This window comes from Lepidochelys kempii, chromosome 7 (genome assembly GCF_965140285.1).
Source record: "Lepidochelys kempii isolate rLepKem1 chromosome 7, rLepKem1.hap1, whole genome shotgun sequence".
NCBI lineage: Eukaryota > Metazoa > Chordata > Testudines > Cheloniidae > Lepidochelys > Lepidochelys kempii.
Window position 1 is genome coordinate 117,188,692 of NC_136386.1, and position 23,853 is coordinate 117,212,544.

The 23,853-nt window shown below is 41.1% G+C and overlaps 1 protein-coding gene across 14 annotated transcripts in view; it reads right to left on the reverse strand.

The window, feature by feature from the left end:
• ADD3 (adducin 3) overlaps window positions 1–23,853 on the reverse strand; it is a 189,636-nt gene that overhangs the window by 97,256 nt on the left and 68,527 nt on the right. For all 14 annotated transcript variants that reach the window (XM_073354406.2, XM_073354410.2, XM_073354415.2 and 11 more), the window contains one exon: window positions 20,331–20,376. The gene's annotated coding sequence lies outside the window, so the exon portion shown is untranslated. The remainder of the gene's footprint in view (window positions 1–20,330; window positions 20,377–23,853) is intronic.

Genomic DNA, 23,853 nt, shown 5'->3' on the forward strand with positions numbered 1-23,853 from the left:
CATATGAATTTTAGAATATAATTTTAAATAAGAGAAAGACACCCAGCTAACAGGACATTATAATACATAGTCTCTGTGAATATATGACAGCACAACGGCACACTAACTGCTCCAAAGTAATCACTATGGTCTTGCATATCTATGTGATAAACCTCCCCACATAGTAAATGATTAGAGCTGTTGTGCCCACGCAAACCATTATGGTCTACAGTAGTAAGTCACAAACATTTGTATAGGATGGACTACATCTTGGAGAGATTGTCTAAAAGACTTATTTTTACTTCCTAAAATCATTTTTCTGCCATAAGCAACTGAACACAGCCTCCAGTAACTACATCAACCACTTATATAGAAAATACAGCAACACGTCTACTAACAAGTATTTTGGGGACCACATTTGGGGAACTGCTGATCTACAGCGTTAAACAATCCCCTTTTAGAAGAAATATCTTTTTAAAAAACCCCAAAAGACTGATGACTTCTTCGGAGCAATTATGAGCTACCTGCCAAATGTGGTGCACTTCTGAAGTCTCTAAATACGCACTTTAATGACAGTTTGTATTTGCTTCTAAATATGCGCTTTGCATTACATGGCTTCTAGGGCACATGGACACATTATGGTATAGAAAGCAAATGCTACTTATCCAATTTGATCCTCAGTTACAAGTAATCAAGTCAAATGGAAACTCTGCGCACATGGAAAGAGGACACTGGGAGGGGAACAAAAATAGAACCTTTGTAGTTTGTTTTAAAGCCTGTGAAAGAGTAGTTCAGTTTCTATTCACATTATAAACCCCAAAACATATTCAAAGAACTATAATAAAATAATATTAAGGGGCTGAAAAACTGGAAAAAAGAACTAGAGAATTCAGGGTTAAGCATGCAATTACAATTGTCTCAGTGAGAACAGATATTGTAACTGATCTTTTCCCACATCAGGGGACCTAAGAACAGGTCAGATTGTTCAGCATCTTAACTACAATACTGGCTGTGGGCAAAACAACAAAAGCTGAGAAACAGCTTCGGCATTAATTCTATTTCTAAAAAAGGAAACTGAGTACTTGTGGCACCTTAGAGACTAACAAATTTAAATCTGTTATTCTCTAAGGTGCCACAAGTACTCCTTTTCTTTTTGCGGATACAGACTAACACGGCTGCTACTCTGAATTCTATTTCTATCACTTTAAGACAAATGCAATATTATTTTAACAGTCGTTGTACATGTATTTAAGAAGAAACTATCAGAGACCCCCAATATAGGACATAATTTTAAACCATTAAAAGCTACTGGAAAATATACTCTGGGTTTTAAGTGTCAATCCAAAACTCTGTTGCAGAGAATTTTTAAACCATCACCACGAATTTATAGCCTCTATTTATGTACAGCCTTATAGAGCTCTGCTCCTGCAAAGACAGCAAGACTAAAAGTTAAAAGGCAGCTATTAACTATAAAATTTGCATATGTATCCTACATAACTTTCTCAAAGTTTCTCAACTTTCTCAAAGTGTTTGCAGCTGCTGTTTTCATCTACAGAACAGTGATATGAAACACTTAACATTTTAAAAATTGTGCAAGAGCCAAGATCAAGGGGACACAAAGACCTAAATGCAAAAACATTTACAACCAAGTATATGAAAATCAGTTCCTCCTGATTTCCCCTCTGAAAGAGCTGATAGTGTCACTAACACCTAAGCATAATACAGAATGCTAATCCCTGCTTTAATGTAGTGAGGTCATTAGTAGTGCAGGAAAAACTAGAAATTTGGTTTGGGATGGTGTAGTGAGGTGGACTGGCCCTCCCCAGACAGAGGAAGAGGGTCGCTCCACTCCCTTGTGGGCAGAACCCTAACTCTGCCCTCCCAGAAGCGAAGGGCGGGGCTAGGAATATAAAGGCGGGACCTGGAAGCTCAGTGGGCAGCCAACCCCTGGAGGGGACAGATGTTTCCTCTGAGCTCTCGCAGTGGGAGATGGCAACAGGCCCATGGAGTGCAGACAACTGGCCCGGACCTCCTGGACTGACCTGATCCCGGGGGAAGCAGACGACTGGCCTGGGTCACCCGGACAAGCTTCTGCTGGCAACTGAGGCCCCTGCAGATCACCTTACCTCACCGGACCAGCGGGTACCATTAGAGGGGGAGTGTGAAAGTGGCCCAGGAGTAGTAGACCCCTGTTGGGCTGCAACGCTGGCAGAGGGTGAGTCAGTGTGTTGCAGCTTGGATCCCCGCTGATGAGGTGGCAGACCCCTCTGCCACCTTTAGGGCCCTGGGCCAGGATGCAGTGGAGTGGGAGGGCCTGCATTCCCCCTTCCACCCAAGTAGTGGGTGGCAGTCTCCCCCCGCCCTCAGGCTAGCTGAAGGAAAGCCTGAGGTAACTGACTATGGGTACAGGCCCAAGCTGAGTACTGTTTCCTGCCCAGCTCTGAACCAGAGCCTGGGCTCGTTAACTATTTGCAGCCCCACCTGAGCACAGGTGGAGCAGAGAGACCTTGCTTACTGCCCCGCTCTGAACCAGAGTCTAGCCTAACTGACTATTTGCAGCTCCACCTGAGTGCAGGCTTGAGCCAAAGGACTGCAGCTTGCCCTGAGCAAGGGGCTGGACTATGGACTCTAGCTCGCCACTGTGGCGAGAAGCTGGGCAAAGGACTGCCAGTTTCCCTGGAATGGGAGGAGACAACAGAATTGGGGCACAGTGTGCCCTGAAGTAGACGCTGAGGTCCGGGAGTGACACAGGCCCCCCGAGACAAAGGAAACAGCAGAGCAGACAATGGGTGAGACACCACCTGCAAAGGGCACTCCAGAGCTGTACAGAGCTAATTCCCAGAGCAACCAGCAGGAGGCACCGTGGTGGTGCGCACAACCTGTTACAGATGGTAAAAGGCCTTTAAAATGTATTTATTTTTGTAATTTTAAAGCTTGTGCATATTGTAAATGGATTTGGGACCTCAAACAGACTATTTTATTTATTTTGTCAACATCTGTCACCATAGCAGTGAGGCACTCGTTTGGAGTCAAAGAAACATTAAATTCAATAAAATAAGGACAACCAAACAAAACACTAAAATGTTACACCAAATAAATTTGTCTTGCACTGCACCCTGAAGACTGTTAGACTCCAGGTCCAGTGAGCCAAACGGAATATGAGATAATTGGACCATGAGAGGAGAAATTAATCTGTTAACTAACTCGGAATGCAGTCTGCCCTGGAGCAAAACATCTTGCATTTGTTGTTCAGGTTGGTAGCAAACAAAGTCTATTTCTGGGTAGCCCAACTGATAGAAGATCTGGAGGAGGATGTCCCGATTGACCACTCATGGTGGTCTGTAAAATTCCTGCTGAGGGAATCTACAATGGTGTCCCTCACTTCTGGAAAATGGAAAGCTCTCAGAGCAACTTTGTTTCTTATGCATAGGTTCCACAGATGAACAGCCTCCCGATACAGCTGAGTTGATCTTGCATTCCCCTGCTTGTGGAGATAAAATTTGGCAATGGTATTGTCTGAAAGGACTTGCACAACCTGGTTGTTGATGGGAGACAAACAGCTCACAGGCCTGATGAAGTGCATGGAACTCAAACCTGTTTATGTGCAGTGAGACGTCCTGGGGTGACCACAGAGCTTGTGCAGAAAGGCAGCAGAGGTGGGCTACCCAGCCTTTGGTAGACACATCTGTAACCAGAGTCATAGCTTGGCTCTGGAGATAGAAAAGGGACACTTTGCGCACGTTGCAAGGGTTCAGCCACCAGTTCAGAGGCTGAAGCACTCATGCAGGTACACAAACCAGGATGCCCAGAGGATGACTGGTCAGACAATAGACCAAACAAAGCCAGGCCCATAGACAGCGAAGGTGAAGATTGGCATGTGGAATTATGTACCTGCACGAGGCCATGTGGCCTGACAGCTATATATAGGAACACACTGTTGTCATTGGGTTGGGCTTCAGGCCTTCGGATAGAGTGACTATGAACTAAAACTTGTCTATTGGAAAATAAACTATTGTGGTTATGGTGTCAAGGTTTCCTCCTATGAACGTTATACGCTGCGTCGGCTGTAACTTTGTTTTGTCTAAATTCAGTTTCAGGCCTAGATGAGAGAACAGCTGTCTGATGATGAAGATACTGCTGTAAACTTCATAGATTCTATAAGGCCAGAGGGGACTATAATGCCCATCTAGTCTGATCTCCGATATAGCACAAGCCAAAGAACTTCCCCAAAATAATTCCGAGAGCAGATCTTTAAGAAAAACATCCGTCAATTTAAAAGTTGTCAGTGATGGAAAATTCACCACAGCCCTTGCTAAGGCTAAGTTGTTCCAATAGTTTATCGCTCTCATGGTTACAAATTTACCCCTTATTTCCACTGTAAATTTGTCAATCCTCAACTTCCAGCCATTGCACACTGTTCTATACCTTTCTCTGCCAGACTGAAGAGCCTATCATTAAATATTTTTTCTTCATGTAGGTACTTATAGACTGTAATTGATTCACTGCTTAATTGTCTCCTTGTCAAGCAAAATAGATCAAGCTCCTTGAGTCTATCATTGTAAGGCATGGTTTGTAATCCTTTAATTATTCTTGTGGCTCTTCACTTTAGCAACATCCTTCTTAAATTGTTGATACCAGAACTGGCCAGAATATTCCAGCAGCAGTCACACCAGTGCCAAATACAGAGGGAAAATAACCTCTCTACTCCTGCTCAAGATTCCCCTGCTTATGTGTCCCAGGATTGCATTTGCCCTTTTGGCGACAGCATCACCCTGGGAGCTCATTTTCAGTGATTATCCACCAGAACCCCCAAATCTTTTTCAGAGTCACTACTTCCCAAGATTGAGTCCATCATAAGTATGTCCTACATTCTTTGTTTCTAGAAGTATACATTTATGAGTTTTAACATGGCTACTGTTTGCTTGAGCTCTGCTCACTAAGTTCGCTCTGAATCAGTGACCTGTCCTCTTCATTACTTAAACACTCCTCCAGTTTGTGTGTTTGCAAATTTTCAGTTATGATTATGTTTTTGTCCAAGTTATTAGTAAACATGTTAAATAGGAGAGGGCCAAGAACCAATCCCCGCAGGACCCCACTAAAAACACTCACCACCCAATGATGATTCCCCATTTCTAGTTACATCATGAGACCTATCCGATAGCCAGCTTTTAATCCATTTAATGAGTGTCACATTAATTTTAACTGTTCTATTTTTAAAATCAAAATGTCATGTGGTATTAAGTCAAACACCTTACAGAAGTTAAGTATATTACATCAACACGATCACTTTTATCAACAAAACATATAAACTCGTCAAAAAAAGACTGGGTTCCGACATTAGCCAATCATCCAGGTAAGGAAAAATGTGGACACTTGGGCAGCGCAGGTAGGCCACTACTACCGCCAGGCATTTTGTGAAGACCCTTGGGGCTAACAACAGGCCATAGGGGAGCACTGTGTATGGTTAGTAGATATCTCCTGCCATAAAGCAACAGTACTTCTTGTGGCCAGGATGTATTGTCACATGGAAGCATGCATCTTGGAAATCAAGGGCAGCATACCAATCTTCACGCTCCAGGGAAGGGATAATGGAAACAAGGGTAACCATCTTGAACTGCTAAATTAAGTTCAACTTTCTGAGGTCTAAAAATTGGACACAGGCCACCAGACTTTGCTAATTTGGAAGTAACAGAAGTAGAATCCTTTCCTTCTGTGATGCCAAGAACCTCTATCATTCCCAATTCCAGAAAATATTGTACTTCTATAAGCAACATGGTCTTGTGAGGTGGGTCCCCAAAGAGGGACAGGTAACTTGGGTTGCAGAAAGGAAGAGAGGTGTCCTGGATAACATGACCCCTCCTTTATAGTGCTGAGCACCCACTTGTCTGATGTTATTTCATTCCAAACACTGTAAAAGAGCGATACGGGTATTCCAAAAGCTGGGATAAGGAGTGAGATTAGTATGCTGATCTCAAGGAGGGATTCAAAATGACTGCTCAGAGGCGGTCAATGTTTGGTGAGAAGGGCCTGATTTAAGACAAAGCGGTCTTGCAACATCAAGAAGGCCTATATTGTCTTAGTATAATCCTGGAATTTCTGACGAACATGTGATCTGTAGGACAGTTGAGGTCTAAAACGCTTCCCCTCTTTGAGCTTGGGATGTAAACCCCAAGAGATCTCAAAGTTGCCCAGGAGTCTTTCAGGGCATACATTGCATGGTCAGTCTTTTGAGAGAACAACTTAGACTCCTCAAGTGGCAAGTCCTTGACTGTAATTTGCTAATGCCTACAGCCACGAAGAATGTCTCATGGCAATGACAGTACCCATGGACCATGAAGCCAAATCAGTTGTGTTTGACATAAGGTGCCTTTTGCAGACAAGAGTAATAAGCTGTTCCTTATACGCCTCTGGCAGTTTGTCTGCAAACTTTGCTAATGCTGTAAAATTAACAACCCTGTATTTGGAAAGTTTGATAGTTAGCGACATTCATTTGCAGAGTATCTATGAGGTAAGCTTTCCTGCCATACATATCCAGTCTCTTCAGCTCTGTATCTTTAGGAGGGGCTCTGGGATGTGATAGATGGGAGTGGTCATTGGCAGCCGTGGCCACCAATGAGTTGAGGACGTGTGAAAAAATAATGTAAATTCTATTGAGCGACTTGGTAGCATCTGTGTGATCTCTTGGCTTTACGTTGTATAGAGGCTAGAGTCTGCCACCAGGGTTCTTGCCAGCTCCAGCAGGGCATTATTAATGGGAAGGGCAACCCTTCCTAGAGTGGAGGTTTGTAAAATATTGAGGTGATTATGCAGATTTTCTTGAATGAGCTCCACCTGTATTCCTAAAGAAGTGGCAACTCCTCTCACTAGGTTCTAGAAGATCTCAAAGTCATCCAAGTCCACCTGCAGAAAACAGCCTCATGTGGAGAGGAAGAATTATGTGGACATCCATCCAGGGGTTCCTCCAGTATCTCACCATCCTCAATAGGGTCCAAACCCATGGGAAGGGAAACCATCAGTGGAGTTTGGTAAGAGGTTTCTTGGCCTGGAGACAGGGGACCTTCCTTCTGATAGGAGATCTCAACTCTTTTGGAATGGGCCAAGACCAGTATGGCAAGAGGGATACTCTCCAGTTGAGTCCCCCACAATGTAGTGTACCATCTTGTGGCTTCCGTGTAGGAAGATCATTCAAAGTCCTTACAACCTGTGCCCTGTCATGTCTATAAGTTGATCTGAAAAATCAGGATGGTGACATGTGCCCCTCAAGTTCCAAGTCTGAAGAGGAAAGTTAGAATTCCTCCTCAGGAAACAGAGGGGCTGTTCCTATATGTGAGGGTTTAATGGGGAGCCACCCTCGGGTATGTATATAGTATAGGACAAGGAGATCTGAAGGCCAATGAGGTAATTACTACTATCAGTGTTGAAGCCAGCTGCACCGACGACACTGAAGACTTCAGTGGTGCTGATCACACTGATGGGTCAGGTATGGGAAAAACACCGGCAGTGCCAGAAGTGTCTGCATTGAGGGTGTTGGGTGCGTCAACTGTACTGACAGCACCAGCAGTGCCCCAGCTGGCATTTTTTGTTGGTTTGGAATCAGTCGCCTTCTGTCACTTCACGTATCCTGCATCAGAACTGGATCCTGAACAAGGTTGGCTCTAGACTGTTCTCAGTGGTTGGCTCTAGACTGTTCTCAATGGTAGCAGATGACAGAACAAGGAGTAATGGTCTCAAGTTGCAGTGGGGGAGGTTTAGATTGGATATTAGGAAAAACTTTTTCACTAAGAGGGTGGTGAAACACTGGAATGCGTTACCTAGGGAGGTGGTAGAATCTCCTTCCTTAGAGGTTTTTAAGGTCAGGCTTGACAAAGCCCTGGCTGGGATGATTTAACTGGGAATTGGTCCTGCTTCGAGCAGGGGGTTGGACTAGATGACCTTCTGGGGTCCCTTCCAACCCTGATATTCTATGATTCTAAGGTTTCCTTTATTAGGTGAACTTTTAGGTGGTAGGCCCTCTGCTTTTTTGTTCTAGTAGGGAAGGATTAATGTACAAATTGTATATTTGTCCCTCACATGTTCTTCCACCAGGTAGTTTACGTAGCTGTTTTGCCTGTCCATGACAAGGGTAACTGCCCTGAACATAGCACACTGCTTGAAAGCTGGGGTTTTGGATTTTTTTTAAACTAGTAAATCGCTAGATATCTACACAGAGTACTAAACTAACTAAAACACTAAGAACTATCTAAACTAGATAAAGTTTTTCGTAAAACATTGGCTAACTGAAGCAAACAGCTATGGGAAGCTCTGATTTTCACCACGGGTGGGGAGAAGGAACAGAGGGAGGTAGTGGAGACGCCCATTTTATGACACTGGCTCAATGCACTAGGAGAGCAGAGGGACACGTGCCACCTAATAGTACTGCTGGCAGAAATCTCCTAGTCAGTTGTACTTGGCACTCATACACCTGAAGGGGAATGTATACGTGCACAATCACTCGAAGGAGAACTTAGGACTAGACTTGATTAAGCACTCAGTAGCCAGCAATTTATGTAGCTGCACCAGTGTTAACGCTGAAGTATAAACAAGGGCAAGCTGAGGTTTACACCAATTAAGCCAATCAGAGTTTACTTCAAATACAGTGCAACTGAGCTGATCAGCACAAACCCCTGCACATTCTTTTCTATACTGAGGGTCAGCATTGATGCAGCAGCAACAACAATTGCTGGCCACTAATTGTGGAAATGAGGCTATTCTGGAATGTGGACAAGGCATATGTGATCATACTCACATTTACTCAAGTGTTTCTGAAATACGTAATAGGTTAGTGTCTTTTTTCCTTAAAAAAAAAAAAAAGTTAATTCAGCCTTAAGATCATACGTTGCAACACCACCAGAACCTCCGTATCACCCCGTATCAACATGATTGATATATTATTCTACTGCAAAAAGTGAATAAATACACCACTGGAATACTGAAACAAAGCTAGAGAAAGTCTGTAAACCAGTGCTGCAGAAAACTAAGAACTGAGAGGCATCCAGCTGTAAGTGACTTAATCTACTGAACAATGCTTACAAAAATGACATCATTTTCGGCTCAGAGGCCAAGATATTTAACTAAAACAAATATTTAAGCTAATTCCACTTTTAGTAGTTAAACACAAACTTTTCTCCACACACAGCTATTGGTCAGTAGTAAAAACATAAATCCTCATTTTATGAAAATTGCATAACTGTTACTGATAAACCTGTTTTGACAAAAGGAAACACAAAAAGCTGTATGTTTGTAAAACTGCCTTTCTAAATATCAACATTTGCTAAGGAGGTCATTGCTAGTAGCTGCATGTCAATGGGTATGGAGGAAAAAAGCTAAAGAATACAGACTAACTGCCTGTTTAACAGAAAGCTTTAAGGCTTATGACTAGAACTTGGAAAAAAGTAATTTTTTAAACAATTATTTTTCATTCACCACATTCTGTCAATTATAAGACTGAATAAGCCAGACTGGGTTATAGGTTGAAAAAACAATCCCCAGTCCAATATCATAGCACTGTGCAATTGCATATTAAGTTGCAGTTTCTTTTCTACTGATACAGATTTGTTTTGTAAGTACTGTAATCAAACATAAAATAATTGCTTCTCAGACAGTAAAACCACTAAGCAATTTTTAAATCAAAATGTAGTGTGGTAATAATACACGTGGGTCCATTTTTCACCCAATTTAGATAATTATCATAATGTTAGCTAAACATAATACACATTTAAAATTTAAATATTTTCTCCAAAGGGCAAAATTAAGCAATCAGCCATGTTAACAAGTTAACGTGCTCCAGCCTAGAGCTCTGAATCAGCATTTTCTACACACATTGCAGTGTTATTTAGAAATGGTTGGAAACTTAATATTCAGGATGTAAACAAGGAACTGCTGCAACTAAGGTATCCTTTATATTTGCTTCTTGAGAGTTTCTCTTCATGATTTAAGAATTAAATGAATAAGAGAACACACATTTGTGTTACTAACCTTGAACAATCCACTAGTATTTACCTGAAAAAAGCCTCAATAATTTTCTGTTTGGTGAAAATCCAGAACTTTTCCCCACTATAACAAGCACAGCTCAAGCCTGCATAATTCGATCTTGAAACAGCCTAGTTTTTCTCACCCCCAGGTCAATGAGAAGCTTTACATTGTCATCCTCCTCCTTTTGCCTAGCATGAAACTGCTTTATCTCATAGACCAGGAATCTGACCGTGAACGTGATATGGAAGTTTATCTGCTGCCAGAAAACTGCTCCATGATAGGGTTTTGGAAAGAGGAGGGGGAAAAACACTCTTCAACACTCTCCAGATGCTAGAAAGAAGAGTAATATCAGTGTTTGATTAATTTAAAACAATGAGACATGCCTCCAAAAGGTAAGGGAGAAAAGTCAGAACACCCTTACAGTTTAGTGAAACAGCACTTACAGTCAAGTTCATCATCTATAATTATAAACCTTACAACCACAAAGAGAACATACTGGAAAAGAATGGAGATGTATAAATAAGACAAGTTCCTTGCCTGAAAGGCTGCCTGCCTTTGGAGAAGCCCTCCCTTACTTCCAAGAATCTAAAGGAAGGCACCCAATTCTTCTATCCCTCTTCTGGTTCAGCAAAAAAAAAAAAAAACCCCAAAAACCAAGGAGTACTTGTGGCAACTTAGAGACTAATAAATTTATTTGGGCATAAGCTTTCGTGGGCTAAAACCCACTTCATCGGATAAATGCAGTGGAAAATACAGTAGGAAGAGACATACACACACAACAAGAACATGACAAAATGGGTGTTGCCATACCAACTGTAATGAGACTAAATCAGTTAAAGTGGGCTATTATCACCAGGAGAAAAAAAAACCTTTTGTAGGGATAATCAGGATGGCCCATTTCAAACAGTTGACAAGAAGGTGTGAACAACAGTGGGGGGGGGGGGGGAATTAGCATGGGGAAATAGTCTGTATTCTCAAAAAGAAAAGGAGTACTTGTGGCACCTTAGAGACTAACCAATTTATCTGAGCATAAGCTTTCGTGAGCTACAGCTCACTTCATCGAATGCATACTGTGGAAACATTATGCATCTGATGAAGTGAGCTGTAGCTCACGAAAGCTTATGCTCAGATAAATTGGTTAGTCTCTAAGGTGCCACAAGTACTCCTTTTAGTTTTTACTTTGTGTAATGATCTGTCCACTCCCAGTCTTTAGTCAAGCCTAACTTAATGGTGTTCAGATTGCAAATTAATTCCAATTCTGCAGTTTCGCATTGGAGTCTGTTTCTGAAGGTTTTTTTGCTGGAGAATTGCGACTTGTAGGTCTGAAATTGAGTGGCCAAAGAGATTGAAGTGTTCTCCGACTGGTTTTTGAATGTTATAATTCTTGATGTCTAATTTGTGTCCATTTATTCTTTTGCGTAGAGATTGTCCGGTTTGGCCAATGTACATGGCAGAGGGACATTGTTGGCACATGATGGCATATATCACATTGGTAGATGTGCAGGTGAACGAGCCTCTTATGGTGTGGCTGATGTGATTAGGTCCTATGACTGTGTCCCTTGAATAGATATGTGGATAGAGTTGGCAACAGGCTTTGTTGCAAGGATAGGTTCCTGGATTAGTGTTTTTGTTGTGTGGTGTGTGGTTGCTGGTGAGTATTTGCTTCACGTTGTGGGGCTGTCTATAAGTGAGGACTGGCCTGTCTCCCAAGATCTGTGAGAGTGACGGATCGTCCTTCAGGATAGGTTGTAGATCCTTGATGATGCGCTGGAGAGGTTTTAGTTGGGGGCTTAAGGTGATGGCTAGTGGCATTTTGTTACTTTCTTTGTTAGGCCTGTCCTGGAGTCGGTGACTTCTCGGTATTCTTCTGGCTCTATCAATCTGTTTCTTCACTTCAGTAGGTGGGTATTGTAGTTTTAAAAAAGCTTGATCGAGATCTTGCGGGTGTCTGTCTCTGTCTGAGGGATTGGAGCAAATGCAGTTGCATCTTAGAGCTTGGCTGTAGACAATGGATCGTGTGATGTGGTCTGGATGAAAACAGGAGGCACGTAGGTAAGTATAGCAGTCAGTAGGTTTCCGGTATAGGGTGGTGGTTATGTGGCCGTCTCTTATTAGCACTGTAGTGTCCAGGAAGTGGATCTCTTGTGTGGACTGGTCCAGGCTGAGGTTGATGGTGGGATGGAAATTGTTGAAATCATGGTGGAATTCCTTCTTTACCATGGGTCCAGATGATGAAGATGTCATCCATGTAGTATAAGTAGAGTAGGGGCGCGTTAGGGGATAAGGGCTGAGGAAGCATTGTTTTAAGTCAGCCATAAAAATGTTGGCATACTGAGGGGCCATGCGGGTACCCATAGCAGTGCAGTAAGTCCCAACTGAAGCAGCTCATAAAAGATTCCAGGACAACACATTCGGACCATTTCATCTTAGCAACCTCCTCCTCCTCCCCCATTCTTGCTCTCACTGGGGATACATCTTGTTTTTGAACAGAGGCTTTGGCTATGAGGAACAAGTGGACACTGGTCATATTAAAAATGGAACACCCTATTGAGTTCTCAAACCTAGACCTGTTGTTCCCTGAACCTTTCCGTCTGACACTCCTTGAAGGAAGGACATTTGCTAGAGGAGTCCCACTCCCTCTTGTAGTAGGAGTTTGGAATCAGGGTGGGAGTCAAACTGGTGGGTTCTTTAAAAAGTGACCTAAAGTGGCTCCTTCAATTGGTAATAAAAACATTAACGAGTGTCTCCTCTGAAGCTTTTCTGATGTGTTGTCTAATTAAAGGCTTCCTCCTTTCTACATAAAATTGAAGTATGGAGGGTGCAAAAATATACATTTTCCAATTTTTCACATTCCTAAAGGAGTAAAATCAGTTTACACATTAGTCAGTGTTGTATTTTTAAAAAGGGGGCATTTCTTATTTATTGCACATAACGGAGAAATGTTGAAATGCATTTTTAACCTGTTAAATGGGACCAATGCCTATACTGCTTTTGTTTCAACGGTGTATATGAATGTCTTATTTTTGCACAATATACACCCCAAATTATATTTCATTTGTGTCTTCAACCCAATATTTAACTACTGTTTACACTTACATCTGGGCAGAGCTCCAATCCTTTGACATAGTCTGTTATAGTAAATAATATAGTTCAACACATTAGCACAATCAGCACAGAAAACTGGGTGGGTGGAACAGAGATATAAAATCATTTCCATGCACACCACAGGATATGGCTGTGATCATTCTAGCAAATATGGGCTAAGTTACAGAATAATTTCTTCAGCTGAACAGGAAACTAATTTAATAAGTGAAAATACTGGTCTCTCCTTTTCCATAGAAGATCTCACCACAAAAACAGTTTGTCCTTACAGCATTGTAACAATTCCATCTTTTCAAACTACAATGAAGAAATTGTATGAACACAGGGTGTAACTATGGTGAGAAAAGAATTATTATCTGTAATGGCATTTCAGAGGTAACAACCCAGAAATGGATGATTTATACTCTATCCTCTTGACCAAAAGGTAGCAGTACAAAAAAGGGTTTTGTCTTTCTCTGAATCCATCTTCCTGCTCACCACCTATGTTCTTAAGATGAGTCTTATTACATCAACATATTTTTAAAATTCCTCCTTTTGTTTAAAGGGCCAATTCACTCATTATCAGACTTAGTCACACAAAGTGTCCCATACTGCCAGTTTTACTGGTGGAAAAGAATCCCAATTAACCAGAGTGGACAAAATGGGAGATTTCTGCAACATTACCTAGATCTGCAAACTCTCTTGCTCTATCTACATTAAAGAACAATTGTATCAATTTTTTTTTAAAGTCTGTGCCTGTTTGCTTCAACAATCACATGACCTTCAAGAGGTCAATTGGAAATTGACGTGCCCATAAGGTTAGAGCTTTGGGACAGGGTATGCTGAAACGACTAGGGATTCTGGGGAAGTAGACACTAGTTACAGGGCCTACGCAGTCGAATCATGGAGTCTCAGCTTTCATAAGAGGGCGTCTGAAAGAAAATCTGCACCGAGACTGTGCATACTAACCCAAATCAAGAGGCAGTGCCTGGACTTTGTACAGCTGTAAAACACAGGGTCCAGTGTGTTGGGATCCAAACAGAGTGGTGTGGTATACATCCAAAAGGAGGAGCTCCGCTCAAGCTATGACAGCCATCTTTGCAAGGAGGGGTGTGTCCATTGTCTCAATGGTGATACCACCACATACTACTTTTCTGTTAAAAGAAAAGGAGTACTTGTGGCACCTTAGAGGCTAACAAATTTATTTCAGCATAAGCTTTCGTGAGCTACAGCTCACTTCATCAGATGCATTCAGTGGAAAATACAGTGGGGAGATTTATATACATAGAGAACATGAAACAATGGGTGTTACCATACACACTGTAAGGAGAGTGATCACTTAAGGTGAGCTATTACCAGCAGGAGAGCAGGGGGGACCCATTGTTTCATGTTCTCTATGTATATAAATCTCCCCACTGTATTTTCCACTGAATGCCTCCGATGAAGTGAGCTGTAGCTCATGAAAGCTTATGCTCAAATAAATTTGTTAGTCTCTAAGGTGCCACAAATACTCCTTTTCTTTTTGCAAATACAAACTAACACGGCTGCTACTCTGAAACCATATGATCTTCAAGGTGGAGAAAAATGCTAATGGCAGGGTACAACCAAAAAATCCGCAGAAACTCATGAGTACACCAATCTAGTAGCACATACAGAAAGTATTCAGCCTAGAGGAACTTTCTGGCATTGGTGAACTGTGAAAATACTTAGGCAATTGTTCTCGCCAACTCCATTTTCATCTTTTCCTTCACAAGAGATTCATGTAGCGATTTTAAATCTATAATTGGGAGCATCATTTATTAAGCTCCAAGGTGTGCTTGATTATATACAAGGTACATTATGAGAGACTCACCACTCTAAAAGTTTATAATCTAATCAAAGTAACCACTGTGACCATAACTGGGATAATAAACTAGAGTAGACTCTTGAGATTTTTGGACAAAGGGCTCACTGACATTGCTTCAAAGGTAGTTTAAGGCTGTTGAATTCTCCTTTCTATGGACTGTAGAAAAAAAATCAGGAAAGAAAGTGTAGGAAAGATAGATTGCAGTTTGTGGAATGTAAATAGTAAGACATTGAATTCTGTTGAATTGGGTTGAGAAACTATGGACAATACTCAGTTTAGTCCCAATTCTTGCCAATTCCTTCTGAAATCAGGTAATACATCTGGACAACACAGGCCCACATGATCTTCCATGTTATCACTTTGCTATGCAATTTGCCCACTGCCTGTTCCAAACAGAACAGAACAAAACAAAAGGCTGACTCAATCTGCTCTCCCACCACATTTGAAATTAGAGGAGATATTCTGGACTGGGTTTATTGAATGAATTGGAGAAAACCCCTTGCCTTTTTTGGGGGGTGCACATTGCCAATTTTGCCTCCCAAATGAACTCTGCTCTTACATTTTATGATACAGGACCATCTGGTCCATGCCTTCAGAGACCCTCAGTGGGTTTAGATTCCAGACTTGCTTTTATTAAGTCTCCTCAGATACTGAAACATCATTTACTTCTTGTGAGATGCTAAATGAATATCGTGAAAAGTCTATGAGCCAGTAGCATTAAAGAAAATAAATATTAGAAAAAAAAGTTAAAGATCAAAATGAGATGGCACAAATATGCCTATAGTTGTTAGGCTCCCTAACCTATCCTACCAGAATAAAGAAAAAAAAATACTATGTTCACTTTTCATGCTCAGGCTATCAGAGACCTTGTCTATCCTTTATCACTGCAGCATGTCAAAGATTCCCCCTGCTATCAAGTGACCTGCCTATATCTACCTTTGGCTATCCCAATCAATAAGATATTCCCTACCCTTTCTCCTCTAATGTCAAGTTTAAACACCTTGTATGAACCTACTAGCTGTGGAGTTGCAGATAGTATTCTCTTTGGTAATACTGATGTTTGCCTGTCTAATTTATTTTAGAAAGTAGGTAGATCTCTACCCTATCCCATTACAATCCTTGCAGAACAGTTCTCATTTCATTTACCATTGTATGGAACACAATTTCCCTACATTAATAAGTAGGGTGCCTATCTCCTGTAAGTTTTAAGAGCTCTTTTCAAACTTGCTTGAATATCAAATATTATAGCCTATATTTGCTTATATTGTAACGGTCACCTCTCCTCCCAGAAGGTTACCATTAGTTTTTCCCCTTGAATTGTTATAAAATATTCTTATCCGCTTTTCATTTATAGCCCCAAAGATTCAGTAACCATTTATTTATATTTTCAATTTATCAGCAATTCTAAGCAATGTAAAGTATCTAGTGTCTCTCACAGGCATTTCACAATGGAGCTTTGAGAAATTTCCCAAAGGAACAGCCTCTACACTATAGAAAAGAGAAACTGACTTAAATTTTCTGACCACGTCCATGAACGAGGGAGAAGGCCACAGTGAACTCCTTCACTTGATTACGGATACTATCTCTGCAGCAGACAGAAAAGAATAACTAATATTGAGCTATATTATGCAAAAAAAGAATTGATTAATCACACAGGAGAGAGTGTTCAAACTTTTCAGCTGGAGAGTGTTTTTTTAAATGGCTGGAAAGGGGAAAAGCTTGTCGTTTGGAGCCAGCCACATGTTACTTATCAATGCTTCAATTGCAGGGTAAGTAGGAAAGGCCATGTCTGGTCTTCCTCTGCAATATGGGAAATCTCTTTAGAAGTCTTTTTGAGGGACTAGCATGAGAGATAGAAGTGTCAGGAAAAGAATTTGACAGGGTTTTGCACAGTTAGGGAGGTCTCCTGGGACAAAAAGCCTCTTGAGAAATCTCTTTCCTCCATATTAGGCAAGGAGACAGAAACCTCTCCTCCAGCAATGGAAAATTCAAATGAAGGAATTGAGGTTCACTTGCATCTTTCTTTTCAGTGATGTAATAATTCCTTTATATTATCTCCTGCCAGCTTCTTATCTTACCGGGAGGCTGTGAGAGGTAATTTCCAGAGTGAATTGAAAGGAGTGAGTGCTGGGAATCAGAGGCCCTTAAGTTTTAAGGGGGAAAAGGACTTGCATTTCAGACAACCTCAGGCATCTCAGAAGGTCTGAATTTATCAAGAAAGGTGGAAAAGACAACAGGAATTACTTCAAAACAGAGTCAACTGGATATACTTCTATTGCTTCCAGAAGTGGGAAGGCATATTATTGATAGTGGGCTTGACATTTTCCCCACCTCTGGGGAAGATTTTCTCCTCTGACTTCTTAAGTCTACACAAGTGGCTTACAAGGGAGGCTTGGTATAACCTCGAGCCTCGGTGAAGACACCCACCAAGAGATCAGGAGTTCGGGCATAGTCAATATATATATAAGCCCCATAAGACTGACTGCCTTTTCTTGTGGATTTCCTGTATGTTGGAGAAACTTTCCAGAGAGAAACACCTTTTGATGAGGGGGAAAAAAAATCAAAAGGCAGGAACAAAATATTAATACTGCTACTCTCCACACTGTAGCAAGAACTGAAATCTAAGAGGTAGAAAGCAGATAAATGGGGAAATTAGGCAGATGTCAAATTCTGTTTTAGCAATGGTATAGAATCTTGTTAATTAAGGAGACTCTAAACTCAAGATTACTAAATAATGAAGAGAAATAGAGGGATTTGGAGTTCCCTACCACCTCCCCCTGCCCCTCCAACATATGAAAAAAACTTTGGTTTGATGTCACTTTAGCAGGCAAGAAACAACTATATTCAACTCACTTCAGATATACCAGTTGTACTGGAGTTGAAGGCTGGTCACCAAAGTAAATCCCATGGAAACCAATTACTCATGCTAGACAAAATTATTTATATGTAAATATGGTTCTTTTACATACATGAAGTTGCTGTTGTACGATTTGCATCAACAATCTGTATAGCTGAAATCTAGATAATCAACCAAAACTATTACATACAGCGTGAAGCTCAACAATCATGCCTTTCTTATCATTACTAAGTCACAATTTCAGGTATTCCTGGTGAAGCAGTTTTTGGGGGTTGCTTTTTTTTGTTTTTTTTTTTTAAAAGAGTTTTCATCACTATTTGATTTCATTAAAAAGTACCAATAGACATCCAAGAACATTTTTTAATAATTAAAATTATGAGTTTTTACAAACTTTCCATGAACTGGCACGGTACTCCTGTAGGTGACAAAGCTTAGGGAAGACAGGTAAGTCATTGCATACAGATTTGCATTCTATGAACAGAAGCATGTGATAACCTGCCCAGAGGAGCTCACATTCTAAATTAAACATAACACAGCAAATGATGGCAAGAAAGAGTTGGGGATGGGGAGGACAAATCACAGGAAATTAAAATGCTGTTTGGTCACATGAGTCTCTTTTGGTTTAAGAAAGGTGAATAAAATCAGGCCCAAGAGCACTGGGGCTGAGGTTAGCAAAAGAATGGCAACTAAAAACAGAGTTTGGTAAAGTAGGTGGAATTTTGAGAACGAAGACATGTGGCACACCAAAAACGGGCTGTTCAAGGCACAAGTGACTGAGTAACAAAGCAAGAGTAGCAGGCCAAGAGTACGGCTGTAGCCAGGCCCTATGGCAAGATACATTCTAAAGTAGCTGGTTTACCAGCACAGTGGGCATCAGGACAGAAGACAGATAATGAAGTGTTTTGGCTTATTTCATCTAAGGCAGTGGTCTCCAAGCTTTTTATACCCAAGATCACTTTCTGAATCTAAGGGCAGCTCAGGATCTACCCCGCCCCTTCCCCAAAGCTCCCCCCACCCACAATCTCTCAGTCACTTGCTCTCCCTCACCCTCACTCATTTTCACTGGGCTGGGGCAGGGGGTTGGGGTTCAGGAAAGGGTTCGTAGTATGGGAGGTGGCTCTGGGTTGAGCCTGGGGAAGGGGGTTGGGATGCAAAAGGGAGTGAGGGGTGCAAGCTCTAGGAGAGAGTTTGGGTGCAGGAGGGGGTTCCCAGCTGGGGCAGAGTGTTGGGGTGCAGGAGGGGGTACAGGGTGCTGGCTCTGGAAGTGGGTTCAGGGCTGGGGGTTGGGGTATAGGAGGGGGTATGGGGTGCTGGCTCTGGGAGGGGGTTCAGGGCGGGGTTCAGGAGGGAGTATTGGGTGCCCGCCGAACAGCATTTACCTCTGGAGGCTCCGCGTCAGCAGTGGGCACAGCAAGGCTAAGACAGCCTCCATGCCTAACCCAGCCCCACACAGCTCCTGGAAGGGGCCAACGTGCCCCAGCAGCCCCTGGGGGGTGGGGAGGTACGTGGCTCCACATGCTGCCCCTCTCTGCAAGCACCGTCCCCGGAGCTCTCCCAGCCAATGAGCGCTGCAGGGGCAGTACTTGAAGGCAGGAACAGTGTGCGGAGGGAGACCCCTGCCCCTCCCCCCCACAAGAGCCGCAGGGCTGTGCGGGCTGCTTTGGGGAGCGCCATGGGGCCGGGGTAGGCAGGGAGTCTGCCTTAACTGCAGTCACACTGCGATAGACAGGGAGGACCGACCAAGCGATCGAGATTTATCGGTTGGTGACCACTGATCTAGGGCATCTAAAATTAGAAGCACCTTCAGTGGAAACAAGGTTTTAGGGAAAGGAAGAAATACACTGCTAGAGTATTTGCTGCCTCCCAGCCTGAAGATGAAAACCCATGACATGCCATCTCCCTAGATGTACACACAGGACAACTTTCCAAGAGGCAGCAAATAATCAGGGTGTGAGGGGAGGAAGGTATGAATGACAACAGCCACCTTGTATCTAAAACACAGGCAACTGCTCAGGTTCTGCTGCCTAAAGACTCTCTTTGAAAAGAACGTAAAATGAATAGCAGAATTTAACACATTGTAAAGCTGACTACAGAAATTATTTCAATTTAGCAAAGTGACACACCATGGTCAAAACACTTGCTAAGTGTTCTTTGGCACTTAAGCTCTGTGACTTATGTTACCCATTTATAAAAACAGGATAATACTTTCCTATTAAGTGTGGTGTCATGAAGTTTAATTATGGTTTATAAAGCACTGAGATCCTCAAATATAAAAAGTTGCCATAAGAGTATTATATGGTATGTTCAGCTCTAGACCATCCCCAGACAATGCAAGATTGCTTCCTACTATAGTATATTATATAACAAGAGAATATATGAGTGAGTTCGATAGGCAGAGGCGTAAAATGTATCACATTGTCACTTCAAAGCAATTTTAATAATTTTTCAGGTGTTTAAAATAAATCTCCATCATTCTTAGCCAATACTGTCAAGATCATCATTATATTAAACTGCCTCCAAGAACACATTGTTATAGAATTTAAAATATTTAATTACCTTGGATGTTTTTCACAATTCTCCTTGCTCTATTAATGTAGTTAACCTGTAAAGTGAAACAAAAAGATCATTGTCTCCTGAGAGGGTTTCTATATTGTTGGAATTGTGTTGTGTTACCTTTCAGCATACTGTATACCTACTTCTAAACATGTATTAATCAAAAGGTTTCTTGAACTCTTCAAAATATTTACATAAAAACTCACTATGAAATTTGCGAAGATGTATGTAGATTTAAAAGAATGAATGAACAATACGTTATACATAGAACTCTGCACGGATACAAAATCCGTATCCGCGCCGCGATCCGCAATCATGGTCCGTGGATATCCGCATCCGCAGATGCTGTATAATTAGAGCCTTGCAAATCCGCGGATATCTGCATCAGTCATGGAAAAGGGGAACCCTTAAAATTGGAGAATGTTGATAAATATCCTGTCAGAAATGTGTTAGTACATGAATCCTGCCATTTTGCCAAATTCTCACAATTCTGAATCCAAAATTCAATAAAAATATTAGATACTTAAAAGTGTCACCACCATTTTAAGTATGATCCATACTCTTCTTTCAGCACAACAAAAAACTTAAACTTGTGAAGTAGCCCTGCTGCCTCTGAGATGTAGTTGAGCGAGCAACCACAATTTGGGTGGGGAGCAAGAGAAAGAGGAACATTTCTCTTTGAAGTTTGGCCACGTTGTAAGTACTGTACTAGAGTTCAAAGTTCATAGAGAAACTTCTGCCTCTTTTCAACCCTGTCCTTCAAGGCAGCCAGGATGCTATTAAGTTCCCCTTTGCTTCCAATTAACCTTTTTATGTGAAAGTGAAATGCCTAAATAAAATGTATGAAAAGAAGAGCACAAGAAAAAAATCCTCGTGTTTCTATCATCTTTGTTCTCTCTGGCATGAACTATTTTCTGCAGCAAAAATCTCTTCCCCTGTATGCAACTCACAGGGGGCAAAAAAAAACAGAGTATTTCTACCATTTTCCCAACAAATCAAAACCATTCTTCACATTCTGAAGTCACGCCATATATAACAGATTACAGTGCAGGGGTGGGGGTGTGAGGGACAAAAACAAACCGAAAACCCCACAAGACAGCAAGAGCACATCTATAGGATTCAAACTTAGCAATAAAGTCATAGATTCATAATATGAATATAAGGGTTTACCATTATGAAACCAGTACGCTCTGTTTGTACAAAGCAATCCAGACATATACATTTCTCATTAACCATGGTATTTTTATTCATAAGGCTGTGACAGCCTATTCTAGCCATCACCAGTTTTTCCTTCTTACTGTTTCACAAATTGGCCAGAGTACTCCCAAAATTTTTTTTGATCTCTACAATGGTACGCTACACATTTCTTGCATCACTGTTTTTGGCTGTATTAGACAGCCCTAACCCCACCATTACTACCTCTTGGTCAGTCCAATGTTCCCTAATAATTTTAGTTGTATTAAGAGTTGGCCTTCGAGGAAAGCAAAATTTAAGAATATAAAATAAACCATGTATACAGAGTCAGGTAAGGCTTACTATTAACACGTTATTCCAAAAGCATAACATTATTTATTTTTTTTAAAAAGACGTGATTAAATAATTATGAAATTCAATTATTCCATATGTAATCAAGTAATGTGTTTTCCCCAATTATTCAGCTGGATAAAACCAATTCCTCACTCTCAGTCACATGCATACTTAATGACATAGCAAGATTCTGAATAAATAAATGTGAAGGTTTTTCGGTAACATATTTATATATTGGGACCGATGGTATATCTCATAGCAATAGTCATTTTAAAACTTCATCTGTTCTCTTTCTACTTGTGAGACTGACAAGTGAGAAATTTAATGCTAAAAAGAGCAGTCTATATTATAGGAAATTGTATGAAAACTATCAGGTCGCCATCTATCCTAGCAGTGAGTATAATTCTTTCTCTAACCACTTCACATTGCTGAAGACATAACAAAGTGCTACTTCAGTGGTAGTTACTCACCTGCTTCTAAATTCAGACCTCATTTACAGTGGGGGGACTTCAGCAATTGTTGGCCAGCCATTTGTGTGGCTGCATCAGGGCAAACCCACAGAACAGACAGGCAAAGCCACTATAAGATGCAGTTTCTATTGATACAGCTTACTGTGGTTTCTATGGTTGTTCAATAAATATCTGTTTTGTATTTGGAATGAGGCAGGATGATGTATTCCTCTCATGCCAGGATAATGAAGTACTCTCGCTAGTCCATTAGTAACTGAGGATATAAAATACCTACTAGTGATAAACTTTTAAAAACATTTTTAAAATCAGGCCTGGATAACTTGTACCCAAGAGTCCTAAAAGAGTTTGAAGAGGAGATCTCTGGCCTATTGATGTTAAATTTTATTAAGTTTTAGAATACTAAGGAAATTCTAGAAGACTCCTAATGTGGCAGTCTTCATAAAAGGGCAAGCAGCATGATCTAAGTAACTATAGGTCAGTTAGCTCAGCATCAATCACGGACAAAATAATAGGAAAACTGATATGTTATTCAACTGATAAAGAATATAATTAATGCCAGTCAATGTGGTTTTACAGCAAATAGATCTTGTCAAATACGCCTGATTTCATTCTTTGATGCGATTATAAATTTGGTGGAAAAAAGGTAACTGAGTAGATGTAGCAGACTTAAAACTTTGGTAAGGCATTTGATTTAGGACCACACAACATTCATATTTAAAAATTAGTATTATACTAGATCATAAGGCACATGTTAAAACGAATAAGAACTGGCTAACTGTCAGATCTCAAAAAGTAGTAAATCAGTAGGGAACCATCAGCTAATGTGGGTGTTTCTATTGGGATTCCACAGAGATCGGTACTAGGCTCAGTGCTATTCAACATTTTAATCAACGATCTGGAAGTAAATATAAAAATCACTGCTGGTAAACTTTGCACGTGACACAAGATTGACATAATTGTAAATAATTATGAAGACAGGACAGTCACCTAGAAATCAGGTGCACTTGGTATGTGTGGTCAATTCCAACAAAATGCGTTTTAATACAGTCAAATGAAAAATTACACATCAAACTAAGAATGCAGACCCTACCTACAGAATGGGGAGATTGTATCTTGGAGAACAGTGACTCTGAAAAGCATTTAAGGATCACAGCAGATAAGCAACTGAATATGAGCTCCCAGTGCAATATTGTGGCAAAAAAGGCTAATATGATCCTTGGATGCATAAACAAGGGACTAGGAGTACAGCAATTTGGAAAAGGATTTTGAAAAACTGGAGAGGGTGCAGGAAAGAGCCACAAAAAAGTTTCAAGGTCTGAAGAAATTGTGAGACGGCCTAAGTTTAAACAAATATCTTTAAATATTTTCATTTTCTCTTAAGAAAGCCACTGACTTTTGGCAGAATTATGATATTTTCTCCACATTCACTGGATCACCAGTGGACTTTAACACCTAAACTTGGATGCACATTTAGACGTCAGCTGATTTATGAAAGACACCATCCACATCAAAGTTGGGCAAGAAATGTC